This window comes from Colobus angolensis, unplaced genomic scaffold (assembly GCF_000951035.1).
Source record: "Colobus angolensis palliatus isolate OR3802 unplaced genomic scaffold, Cang.pa_1.0 Scaffold634, whole genome shotgun sequence".
Lineage (NCBI taxonomy): Eukaryota > Metazoa > Chordata > Mammalia > Primates > Cercopithecidae > Colobus > Colobus angolensis.
The window spans coordinates 183,619-196,831 of NW_012119977.1; positions in this window are offsets into that span (position 1 = coordinate 183,619).

A 13,213-nucleotide genomic window follows, 5' to 3' on the forward strand; every position below is an offset into this window, starting at 1 on the left:
TTTTTTTTTTTTTTTTTTTGAGATGGAGTCCCACTCTGTCACCCAGGCTGGAGTGCAGTGGCACGATCTTGGCTCACTGCAACCTCTGCCTCTGGGGATCAAGTGATTCTGTGGCCTCAGCCACCTGGGTAGCTGGGATTACAGGCATACACCACCACACCCAGCTTATTTTTGTGTTTTTAGTAGAGACAGCATTTCACCATGTTGGCCAGGCTGGTGTTGAGCTCCTGACTTCAGGTGATCTGCCCACCTTGGCCTCCCAAAATGCTAGGATTATAGTTGTGAGCCACCATGCCTGGCCTATTTACAGTTTTGAGATGGTCAGGTATTTTGTAAAATGTTCAGTCTGATTTTGTTTAATGTTTTTCTCACAGTTAGACAGATTCGGAATTTTGGGGAAGAATACCACAAAAGTGATGTGCCGTTCTCATCACATCATTTCATGGTACATGCTATCTAGAGGAGTAATGACTGATGATATAAATCTTGAACCCCTGGCCAAGACAGTGTTTTCTAGATTTAGCCATTGTAAAGTTACTCTCTTTACCCCTCTTTTCTATACTCTCAGTCACTGATTACAGCTCACACTCAAAAGAGGATAATGCTTAAATATTTGTGGTCTTATTTTGCAGTTAGTTTATGAATCAAGCAAAGCAGAGAGTTGATATTTATCAAACTACATGAAAGAAATTCCAACATGAGTAAATATACAATACTAGTCACGAGTAGGATGAGTCAGGACAGCAGATCCATTAAAAGGACAGAAGTGACATTTGTGGTCAGATGAAGGGCAGTGAACTTCAGGGACAGAGACTGTTCTGAGAGGAGCAACTGGCAATGCATGGCAAGTTGTACAACAGATAGTGTAGAGGCTAGAACCAGGAGGAGAGGCAGTATGTTCCCACTGGAGGATTTTAGTACATTGATCATCAGTTAAGGAATACATTTGCCCAAATTCACACCAGGTAATCAGTTCCTCAATAAGTTGCACAATTGAAAAAGAAAGTCAATTTTTCTGTTTTGCTTTATATGAAAACTCAATGCTCTTTTGCTTCTTTTTCCACATGGACATGTGACTGATGGCCAGGAAAAAACCAAACGAATTAAGTTTTAAGGACAACCTCAGCCCCTGGGTCATCTTTGCTAAAGAAAGACAAGTGGGTGGGTGAACAGACAAATTAAAAACCTTCTACTGTCAACAAAGTTATCTCACTTTAGATCAAATACCAAGGGAACCAATTTAATTTTCTGCTGTTTTCATTTGAAGCTCTTTTCCTTTGTTGGTTATTGCTACTATAAAATTGATGTTATTTGTAGCTTCTTAAATCCATAAAGATTATTGGAGGCTTAAAGGTGGGCCAGTGGCTTGCTAGTTGTGTATTTCTTATCCTGTTCCATTTTTCCAAATAAAATAACAAATTTTTATACTTCCTTTCTAACGACAACATTATTTTTTGAAATTTATATTCATCAAAATGTATATCTGAGATGAAAGAGCTTCATAGACAAGAGGGAGAAATCACTAATATATTTCAAGTTAATAAGTGAATAATTAAGGTACTAAACCTGGAAATATTTAAATTTTCTGGACCTGCAATATTTTCCCAGAATTTCCTATTTTATTTGTAATGTCTTTGGAGAAAATTATATATAGCTATGTGTTGTGTATGACTTTCCTTATACTTATTTTAATAATTTTGATTATATAAGCAATACATGTCCAATGTGCAAAAATTAAAAAAACACAGAATAGTAAAATGAAGACTATCTTGAAACTATATTTTCAACAAAAATTTTTGAAACATCTATTATGAGAACTGTTTTCAGCACTAGGGACATAGCAATAAACAAAACAGAGAAAAATCCTTGCCCTCATGAGACTTTCATTCCAGTGAGAGGAGATAGACCAAAAGAAATGCATATTTTGTGAAAGAACAACAACAACAACAACAACAACAAAAACAGTTTCTCAGGACCATCAAACTTGTTATGCCAAAAGGAAAGTTAAGCCTGGAGAATGAGTCTTACAACACTGCCATTCTTTTCCCAAATGGACATCTGTTACTTCCTAACCTTATGTCAAAGCATCACACATTGGTCAGACCTCCACAGAAGGGTAGAAAGCCTCATATGTCTCAGATGACTGCCTCATTAACTGTTCATAAGTAAATTCTTTTCTGGCCTCAGAACCTTTCAAAATATATATTCTCCCCTAAAACAAGGAAATGTCAATTTTAACTGTAGCTTTGCAGTTAAAGTCTAGCTCCTAAAATGAAAGTCTTTTAGATTTCACACTGATAATGTATATTACAAGCTTATCTTCCCAGGTGCAGAACAAAGACAAGATGATATAAATGGTTCCTTCATCTGCCTTGAGACATCTGCATAATTTATTCTTCTTTTATTCCCATTTTCTTGGAATGTTTACCTTACTTTATGTAAAAGGTAGATTTACTGGGTACTAATTAAAGTCTCACAAAAATGTAGCCATTTTCCTCACTGCTTAACCCTTTCTTCTCACACGTCTTCTCCTCAAAGAAATGTATAAATATGGAGCCTCCTGAAAACCTCTTCAGAGAGCACAGGTCACAGAAACTCTGGCTCAATAAACCTTGACTGATTCAGACCCTTGCCGTAGTCCATTGTGGTTTAACATTTATAAAGTAAGGACTATGTACTTACTATGTACGTAGTACTATGTACTACGTACATAAGTACTATGGAAAAAATAAAGACAGGAAGAAAGAACATGAGTATATGTGGGAAATTTTAGCATTTTAAAATGGGGGTCAGGGGAAGCCTGTCTTAGAAACTGAGGAAAGACCTGAAGGAGTTGAGGGAGTGAGTCAAGGTTAAGCCTGGGGCAAGAATATTCTTGCCAGAGTAAACAGCAAGTACAGAGGCCCTGAACTTTTATTTGAAGTGAGTTGGGAAGTATTAAAGGGTTTAAGCAGAGGAGAGATTTAGTGAGCTTAGTTTTTAAAACATCAATTTAGCTGCTCTGTGAGAACAGACTCAGCAGGACAAAGATGAAGGCAGGTAGACCAGTTACGTAGCTGTTGACTAAGGTTGTAGCCTGGTGGTAAGTGCTTAGGTATCACATGTTTATTGATGATGGAGCTGACAAGGAATCCAGAGCATCCGATACAGAGTGTGAGGTTGGGTGAGAAGTGTTATGGCCACTGTTTGAATTGGTTCATATTAACCCTCCTCTGTCTCCACCTACCTATACGCAGAAAATTTTCAAGTCCCTAAGGCAAGTGAAAATGGAAAAAACAGAAGAGTTATATGATCAGTAGTGGTGAAGGCTAATAATCACCAATGAAGTCTATTAATCTTGCTAAGATTTACACCTCCCATGGGCAGCAGCAGAGGAGCAAATGCAGACCTATGTGGAGAGGCGTGTGGTTGGTGAGCCTTTCCAAGCCCTGCTCATTGCCATTTCTCTAAGAGCAGTAGAGTGATTTTATACTGTTTTAAAATGGGCAGAAGGAGGAGCTTGAAAAATATCTCATTCTCTCTGAACTCTCTCTATTCAGCATCTTTGTTTAAAGAGAGATATAGATAGATATTTCACCAAACAACTGAGAAAGAAGAAAAGAAAGTTTGCACAGAAAATGTAGAGAAAAACCTCAGCTCTGACTCAACTCTTTGAAGAGTTGATATCAGAAATAGTACTTTATTTATATTTCTTACATATTTTACACATACGGGAAAAAAGATAATGAAGTAGCAATAAAATTTACTTAAGGAAAGAGTCTCATCTACTACTTTATAATCTTGCATCTTACTCTTGTCCTATGCTGCTTTATTTTCAGTTTCTTATCTCTCTATGGGCTTTCTGGTCTTGTTTCAAGGATGCTATTAAGTTTGCCAAATAGTTTTCTAAAGTATTCAATGTACATTTCTTCTTTTGGGTCTCTTCCCTGTGTCTGAATCACTTGGTATGTTTTTGTTTTACTCATTCGCAAATAAAAACAAATCTATTGAACCTGAGAATTAGCCAATGAAGAGTGTTTTTGGAAACAGAGTGCCAAGGATTTGCCTTAAGTCCCCTTCTGTTTACTTGGATGAATTAATTCACTTTTGATTCTACAGCCAGAAGGGAGCTAAATGTGCTATCTCCTAGCTCAGGATCCAATAGTGTTTCATTTGTTTTAGTTTTACTGGACAAAAATAAGATAATATTCTACCTCTGCTATCTGGACAGATGGGATGCACAGAATGCCACAATTTCCAGTTTTCACTGCTACCAGATGGTCTTCATCTTTGCCTCCATATTTATTTGTGAGGACTACACATTGCAGTTTGTAATGTACCACATACTGTCATTTTTTTTCCAGGTATTACCATCTCCCAATGCATGTGGAAAGGCATTACCATCTCCCAATGCAAGGTTCTGGACCTTGACTATCTTCAAATGAATCTCCGTGAAATAAAGGCACACATACTTTTCTTTTAGATGTTGGATGCTTTCCAAAGCTGTATGGCAGGTGTTGTTTTGCTGCTGGTGCTGACACTACCACAAACTGGAGCACCTATTTTTGCATATGCTTTTGACATAGCTACCACTTAAACACTGAGCAAAAATGCCCTTCTAAATATGGGTAACTTTGATAATTGCATCAATAAAATGTTACAGGGGCCAACTTGGTGAGAAGCCTACAGTGGCCCATCTGGCTCTGTAATTCTTGACATCACCCAGCTCCAAATCAGAGACCCTTGTAATGTACGATCATTAGAAGTGTATGGTAGACTATATGTGCAATTCACCAATCTATTTTTCTTTTATATTTATTTATTTTTTTATTATACTTTAAGTTCTGGGATACATGTGCAGAACATGCAGGTTTGTTACATAGGTATACACATGCCATGGTGGTTTGTTGCAACCATCAACCTGTCATCTACATTAGGTATTTCTCCTAATGCTATCCCACCCCTAGCCCCTGACCCCCCAACAAGCCCCAGCGTGTGATATTCCCCTCCCTGTGTCCATGTGTTCTCATTGTTCAACACCCACTTATGAGTGAGAACATGTGGTGTTTGGTTTCCTGTGCTATTTTGCTGAGAATGATGGTTTCCAGCTTCATCCATGTCCCTGCAAAGGGCATGAACTCATCCTTTTTTATGGTTGCATAGTATTCCATGGTATATGTGTGTCACATTTTCTTCATCCAGTCTATCATTGATGGGCATTTGAGTTTGTTCCAAGCCTCTGCTATTGTGAACAGTGCTGCAATTAACATACGTGTGCATGTATCTTTATAGTAGAATGATTTATAATCCTTGGGTATATATTCAGTAATGGGATTGTTGGGTCAAATGGTATTTCTGGTTCTAGATCCTTGAGGAATCACCACATTGTCTTCCACAATGGTTGAACTAATTTACACTCCCACCAACAATGTAAAAGTGTTCCTATTTCTCCATATCCTTTCCAGCATCTGTTGTTTCTTGACTTTTTAATGATTGCCATTCTAACTGGTGTGAGATGGTATCTCATTGTGTTTTGATTTGCACTTCTCTAATGACCAGTGATGATGAGCTTTTTTTCATATGTTTGTTGGCCACGTAAGTGTCTTCTTTCAAGAAGTGTCTGTTCATATCCTCTGCCCACTTTTTGATGTGGTTGTTTGTTTTTTTCTGAGAAATTTGTTTAAGTTCTTTGTAGATTCTCAATGTTAATCCTTTCTATTTTTGTAACTAGTGACAGATTTGGCAGGGACTGGGTCAGGACTTCAGAGGTTTTTCATTCTTCATTATCTTTTTCCCTAAAATGTATCAATGCAAGAATGCTGAAATTTGAACAGCGGAAGCTCATGGTCCTGAGACTCATACTCTAAATGTCAGTGAAAGACAGGAAGTCTGCTTTGTCTAACCTAGCCCCTGTTTGGCAGCAATCTCATATTAACTTCTTTCTTTCTAGTAGTTTTTTTCCTTCTTTTTTTTTCTTTCTTTCTTTTTTTTTTTCTGCCAACTTTGCAATCACTGAATCCTAATCAGTTACCTGGTTTAGGGTGTTGCTATGAGTCTTCATCTTTTCTGGTGTTTTCCTAGTCATCCAAAGCAAAAGGCTACCCCATGGTGACTTTCATTGTTCCATAAGGGAATTAGGGCATATAATGATCATATATGATGATTGTACAATGATCAGGTTTTTACTGTACCCTTTCAGATTTACTGTACCCTGGTTATGTTGGCGAACTTTCACTTCTGCCCAAGGGAATACTCTCTATTTCTAGCTGTCTTATTCAGATTAGAACTATTCTGCCTATAGACAGCTGAATCTGATACTGTGATTTCATTTGCCTCTGGCAGAAATCAAGTACCTTTTTACTAAGTTGTCTTTTCCAGAACACTTCTCTTTTGTATGAAAATATCTCCCACTGTGACTCTTTTCTGTTCCCAGATTTTTCTGCTAGATTGATCTCACATCAGTTAGTATACTCTTTTCTGCCATATGTTGAGACTCTCTAAGTTGGTTGAAATCACTGCTTTTTGTATCCCTAGTATTTTAAAGTTAATGATTCTCAAAGTGTGGTCCTTGGACCAGCAGAATCAGTATCACCTGTCAGTCTGTAAGACCTGCAAATTCTTAGGCCCCACCCCAGGCCTACTGAATAAGAAACTCTGAAGGTGGGGTCAGGCAATCTGTTTTTACAAGTCTTTCAGGTGATTCTGATGCATGCTTTAAAAAACTTTGTAAATACTCATTATCCCAGGAATGTTAGCTCTGTTGGAGCTATTAACAGAAAAAGGAAGAAGGCTAGTGGAGAGAATAAACATAAAACAAATATGGTCTCAGGTTGACTGGGGGCTGGGCACAGCATCTTAGCTCTATAATCTTGCACTCTAGGAGGATTTCTTGAAACCAGATCTTGAAGACTATCCTGGGTAACATAGTGAGATTCTGTTTCTAATAAAAAGGCCTTAGAGTTTTTGATATGCTAGTCTTCTTTAAGAACTACTACTCTGTTATACACCATGGAATACTAAATGCAGCATAAAAAAGAACAAAATCATGTCCTTTGTAGAAACATGAATGCAACTGGAGGCCATTAACCTAAGCAAACTTATGCAGAAACAGAAAACCAAGCATTGCATGTTTTCACTTACAAGTGGGAGCTAAACGTTGGGTATACATGGACATAAAGATGAGAACAATAGACACTGGGGACTCCTACAGGGGGAAGGGAGGATGGGGTGCAAGGGCTGAAAAACCACCTGTTGGGTACCATGCTCACTTTCTGGGTGATGAGTTAAATCATACTCCAAACCTCAGCATCACACAATACACCTTTGTAAGAAACCTGCAACATACCCTGGAATCTAAAATAAAAGTTGAAAAAAAAAAGTACTACTACTTCAAACTGCTTCCCTTTTATCAGCTTTAAAACTAGCCCATATCACCAACTGTCATTGTTCTTAGTAACCATCTGTCAAATTGTTGTGTCACTTCCAAAATGTATTTTATACTGGATAGGTTTTCATCTACCAGGGAAATAGCAATTATGATATACCTTACCATGAAATTTGGTGAGAAAAAAATATTTTTGCACATAGTTTTCACTCCTCTATAAAATGTGAGGTCATAGGACATTAGAGGTGACTCAAACCAAATTATATCTGGTTAACATCTGTTTTTGATCATTACATAGCCTAAAGATGCAGAATTAGTGAGAATTAACTTTACCTGCTGGTGTTTAGCTATTCTTTGATACTTTCAGTATTTATGCCTGCTTTGCAATGAAGACAAGTTAAATTGTCTTAGATCTCTTAATCTTCATAAAGACCTTTAGTGAATAAGATAAGCCTTTCAAATAAGAAGTCTAAAAAGCATTCATAATTAGAAATTTTAATTCTAATCACATGGAGCTTTTTTTTTTTTTTTTGGCTGGTGAAAAACAACCTGTTCAGCCAGTTGGTTTTATGTTGATTACACAAAGTATGCAATTGTAACCCAGCAACACACACACAAAAGCCAGAAAAATTGGACCAATGGATAAAAAAGGACAGCCATCAGCCCAAGCTGAGTGCTCTGCATGCATGCCTTATATCTCTTTTCCACTTCCCTGTTTTCTTTTTCTTACTTGTTTTCTACCACCTGCAACATAGTATCTTGAAACAGGAAAATAAAATGCTTGCTCCCAAATATACTGCTTTTTATATAATAGCAAAAAATACATAAAAAATGTTAAGTTGACAGTGCTTTAACAAAATGTTCTGCAAAAGGATAGAAAGGCTTATAGGAATTTTCTAAGTGACCTGTATCTAGAACTACCCAGGGTGATTGTTGGATAACCTATGGTCTATCTCATAAAAAAGGTTGATTCTATGAGGGTTATTTTTCATCTATTAAATTATTTGTCTATTGAAAAAGTTTTATTTGCTAAAGGATGTACTACAAGCTAAAGAGAAATAATAATGGCTTGAAATTCAGATCCAAATGAAAGAATAAAGAACTAGAAATGTTAAGTAGGTGGATAAATATAAAAGAATCTGTGTTCTAATAATTTACTTGAAAAACAATTGTCCATTTAAAGAAAAATAATACAATAAAATAATGTTTGTAATATATATAGAAGTAAAGGTTATAACAATAATTACACAAAAATTGAGTATATGGGTAAATGAAAGAATACTCTTGTAATATGTAACATTATTAAATTGGTGAAGTGAGGGGTGTAAAGTGTTATGGTAGGCCGATTAATGGTCTCCCAGTGTTGCCTACATCCTAATCCATGAATCCCATGAGTATGTTATCCTACAAGGGACTCTGAAGTTGTGATTAAGAATTTTGAGATAGGGAAATTATTTTAGATTTTTTGGGTAGACCCAATGAAATCTCAAGGGTTCTTAGATGGGAAGAAAGAGGATTAGTAGCAGAGAGAGAAGACGTACAGATGAAAGCAGAAATCAGAGAGAAGATACTATATTGCTGGATTTTAAGATGGAGGAGAGGGATACAAGACTAAAGCTGTAGTTGACCTCTAAAAATTGGAAAATACAAAAAAATGGATTCTTTTCTGAACTTCTAAAGGGAATGCAGGCCTGTTAACAATTTGATTTTAGCTCATAACTCATTTTATGCTTCCAGAAGTATAAGATGCTAAATTTGTGTGGTTTTAGGCCTCAAAGTTTGTGGCTTTTTAAATTTAATTTTTAAAAGGTTTAAATTTTTTATATTTTTTTGTGGTAATTTGTTATAGCAGCAATAGGAAACTAATTCAAGTTTGAATTCAGAAGCATCAATATTTCCAAGCTTCTCTAACTTTGTGAAACTCAAACTTTAAAACCCTGTTCCTTAGACAGACATAATGAGAGAAAGGGGAAAGGTGAATTAGGAAATGTGAAATATCAGATGCAAAGTGTGATGTATGAAGACAAAATACTGATTCTAGCCTCTGACAAAATAAGAATGAAAATGTTAGCTCTGAAATAAATAGATAATGATAGATAACTAAGAATTAAATGGAAGAAATAAAATGGGGCACTAAAATATATTTAGTTAATCAAAAATAAAGTGAGAAAGAGCAAAAGAGAAATAATACCAGCAAAAAATCAAGAGGAAGTAATGAGGTTGTAGACTTAAACTTAGCCATATTAATAATTACACTAAATGTAAATGGACCAAATAACAGAGCACAAAAATTTATAAAGCAAAAACTAAATTAATTAAATTTAGAATTACAACAAGATCTTTCAATAATCCTCTGGTTGTAATTGGTAGATGATACAAGATCTTTCAATAATCCTCTGGTTGTAATTGGTAGATGATATAGACAAAAATTTAGTGAGTATATTCATAAAGCACCTTGATTTAATTGATATTTATAGAGCATTACATGTGATTTAAAAGTATATATTATTTTAAAGTACATGTGTAGCATATAAACTAAAGAACTGTACAAAAATTCTTAATGAAAAGTCTCTATGGCAGAATATTGAAATCAAACAGTACATATTCACTGATGATAAGAGAACTAAATTAGAAATCAACAAAACAGGACATATGTATAATTCTACAACACATGGTATTTAGGTCTCATATCTCTAAATAAGCTGCAGGGTAAAATATAAACATGAAGAAAATGAAAGTATTTTAAACTAAATTAAGACAGGACATATCTAATTTGTAGGATGTGGCTATAGCAGTACTTACAGGAAAATATATAGTTTGAAGTTTTTATGTAAGAAAAAATGGTCAAAAACATTATAGAATAAGACAAGAAAAATTAAAACAGCAGAAAATAATGAAATAGAAAATAGATAATTGAGAATATATATTTAAAAAAACAAAATATTTTCTTTGAAAAGATAAAATTGCTAAACCTACAGTTAATCAAGAAAAATAGAGTGAAAAAATAGATTACAATATTAGGAATGAAAGTGGACTTATTACCTCAGATCCTACAGGTGTTAAAAAGATAACAAGGGTACATTATGAAAAGCTGCATGCCAATAAATTTGACATCTTTGATAAAATGGAGAAGTTTTTTGAAAGACATGTATTACCAGAACTGACACACAAGGAATATCTTTACATGTTAAATAAATTAAATTTGTAATTACAACATTTCCACGAAGAAAATCAATTCCAGGTTCAGATAGTTATCCTATCAATCATTTAAAAAGAAAAAAAAATGTACACAAAAACTCAGGAAATAGAGGAAGAAAGAACATTTTCCCACTCATTTTTTAAAAGTCCAGCATATCCCTAATATGAATGTCTTATGAAGAAGTCACAAGAAAACATAACTACATACTCATATTCATTATCAATATACACACAAGTATCCTTAGAAAAATATTTTTATTTTTGTTATTTTCCTTTTTATTTGTATAAAATTGTAAGGTACATGTGCAATTTTGTTATGTACATAGATTGCACAGTGGTCAGGTCAGGGCTTTTAGAATACTTATCCCCTGAATAACATACATTTTACCCATTAACTAATTTCTCAACCTCCTCTTCCCCTCCCACCCACTGACTCTTTCATGTTTCTCTTATCTATTACTCCACTCTCTACATTCATATGAACACATTTTGTAGCATCCACTTATGAGTGGGAACATGTGATATTTCTCCTTATGCCTGGCTTGTTTCACTGAAGATAATGTTCCACTGATGCAAACTGTTTGATTTTTTTAATGGCTGAATAGTATTCCATTATTTATAAATAGATCACATTTTCTTTATCCGGTCCTCCATTGATGGACACTTAGGTTGATTCTATATTTTGATATTGTGAATAGTACTATGATAAACATACAAGTGCAGGTATCTTTTTTTTTTGAGACAGAGTCTCACTCTGTCTCTCAGGCTGGAGAGCAGTGGCCCAATCTTGGCTCACTGCAAGCTCCGCCTCCCGGGTTCGTGCCATTCTCCTGCCTCAGCCTTCTGACTAGCAGGGACTACAGGCGCCCACTACCATGCCCAGCTAATATTGTGGATTTTTAGTAGAGACGGGGTTTCACCGTGTTAGCCAGGATGGTCTCGATCTCCTGGCCTCGTGATCCACCTGCTTCGGCCTCCCAAAGTTCTGGGATTACAGGCGTGAGCCACTGCGCCAGGCCTATCTTTTTGATATGTTGATTTCTTTCCCTTTGGCTATATACCCAGTAGTGGGATTGCTCAATTGAATTGCATTTTTAGCTATTTGTGAAATCTCCATACTGTTTTTTAGAGACTCTGTGATAATTTACATTCCCACCAACAGTGTATAAAGCATTCTCTTATGTCCACATCCTCACCAATATCTGTTGTTTTTTCTTTTTGTAATAATAGCCATTCCAACAAGGGCAAGATAATATCTTATTGTAGTTTTTATTTGCATTTCTCTGATGATTAGCGTTTCTTCCATATATCTTTTGGCTATTTGTATGTTTTCTTCTGAAAAAAATGTTTATTTGTGTCCATTGCCCACTTTTTAATGGAATTATTTGTTATTTTTGTTGTTGTTGAGGAATTTGAATTTCTTATATATTCTTGGTGTTAGTCCCCTATTGGATGAATAGTTTGCAAATGTTTTCTCACTTAATATGTTGTCTCTTCATTTTGTGGACTATTTCTTTTGATGCACAAAGGTTTTTGGTTTAATTAAGTCCCTGAATATGGCTTGGATGTGTGGCCCTTCCTAATTTCATGTTGAAATGTGATCCTTGGTGTTAGAGCTGGGGCTTGGTTGGAGGTGTGTGGGTCGTGGGGGTGGTTCCCTCATGAATGGCTTGGTGCTGTCCTCATGATAATGAATGAGTTCTTACTCTGAGTCCACAAGAGACTTAGTTTTTTAAAAAATTTTTTTAACATTAAAAAATTTTTTTGATTTTTTTTATTATACTTTAAGTTCTAGGGTACATGTGCACAACGTGCAGGTTTGTTACATATGCATACAAGTGCCATGTGGGTGTGCTGCAACCATTAACTCGTCATTACATTAGGTATATCTCCTAATGCTATCCCTCCCCCCTCCACCCACCCCATAACAGGCCCTGGTGTGTGATGTTCCCCTTCCTGTGTCCAAGTGTTCTCATTGTTCAATTCCCACCTCTGAGTGAGACATGCGGTGTTTGGTTTTTTGTCCTTGCAATAGTTTGCTGAGAATGATGGTTTCCAGCTTCATCCATGTCGCTACAAAGGACACGAGCTCATCCTTTTCTATGGCTGCATAGTATCCCATGGTGTATATGTGCCACATTTTCTTAATCCAATCTGTCATGGATGGACATTTGGGTTGGTTCCAAGTCTTTGCTATTGTGAATAGTGCCGCAATACATATATATATGCTTGTGTCTTTATAGCAGCATGATTTATAATCCTTTGGGTATGTCCCCAGTAATGGGATGGCTAGGGTCAAATGGTATTTCTAGTTCTAGATCCTTGAGGAATCGCCACACTGTCTTCCACAATGGTTGAACTAGTTTACAGTCCCACCAACAGTGTAAAAGTGTTCCTATTTCGCCACATCCTCTTCAACACCTGTTGTTTCCTGACTTTTGAATGATTGCCATTCTAACTGGTGTGAGAGGTATCTCATCGTGGATTTGATTTGCATTTCTCTAATGGCCAGGGATGATGAGTATTTTTTCATGTGTCTCTTGGCTGCATAAATGTCTTCTTTTGAGAAGTGTCTGTTCATATCCTTCACCCACTTTTTGATGGGGTTGTTTGTTTTTTCTTTTTTTTTATTATACTTTAAGTTCTAGGGTA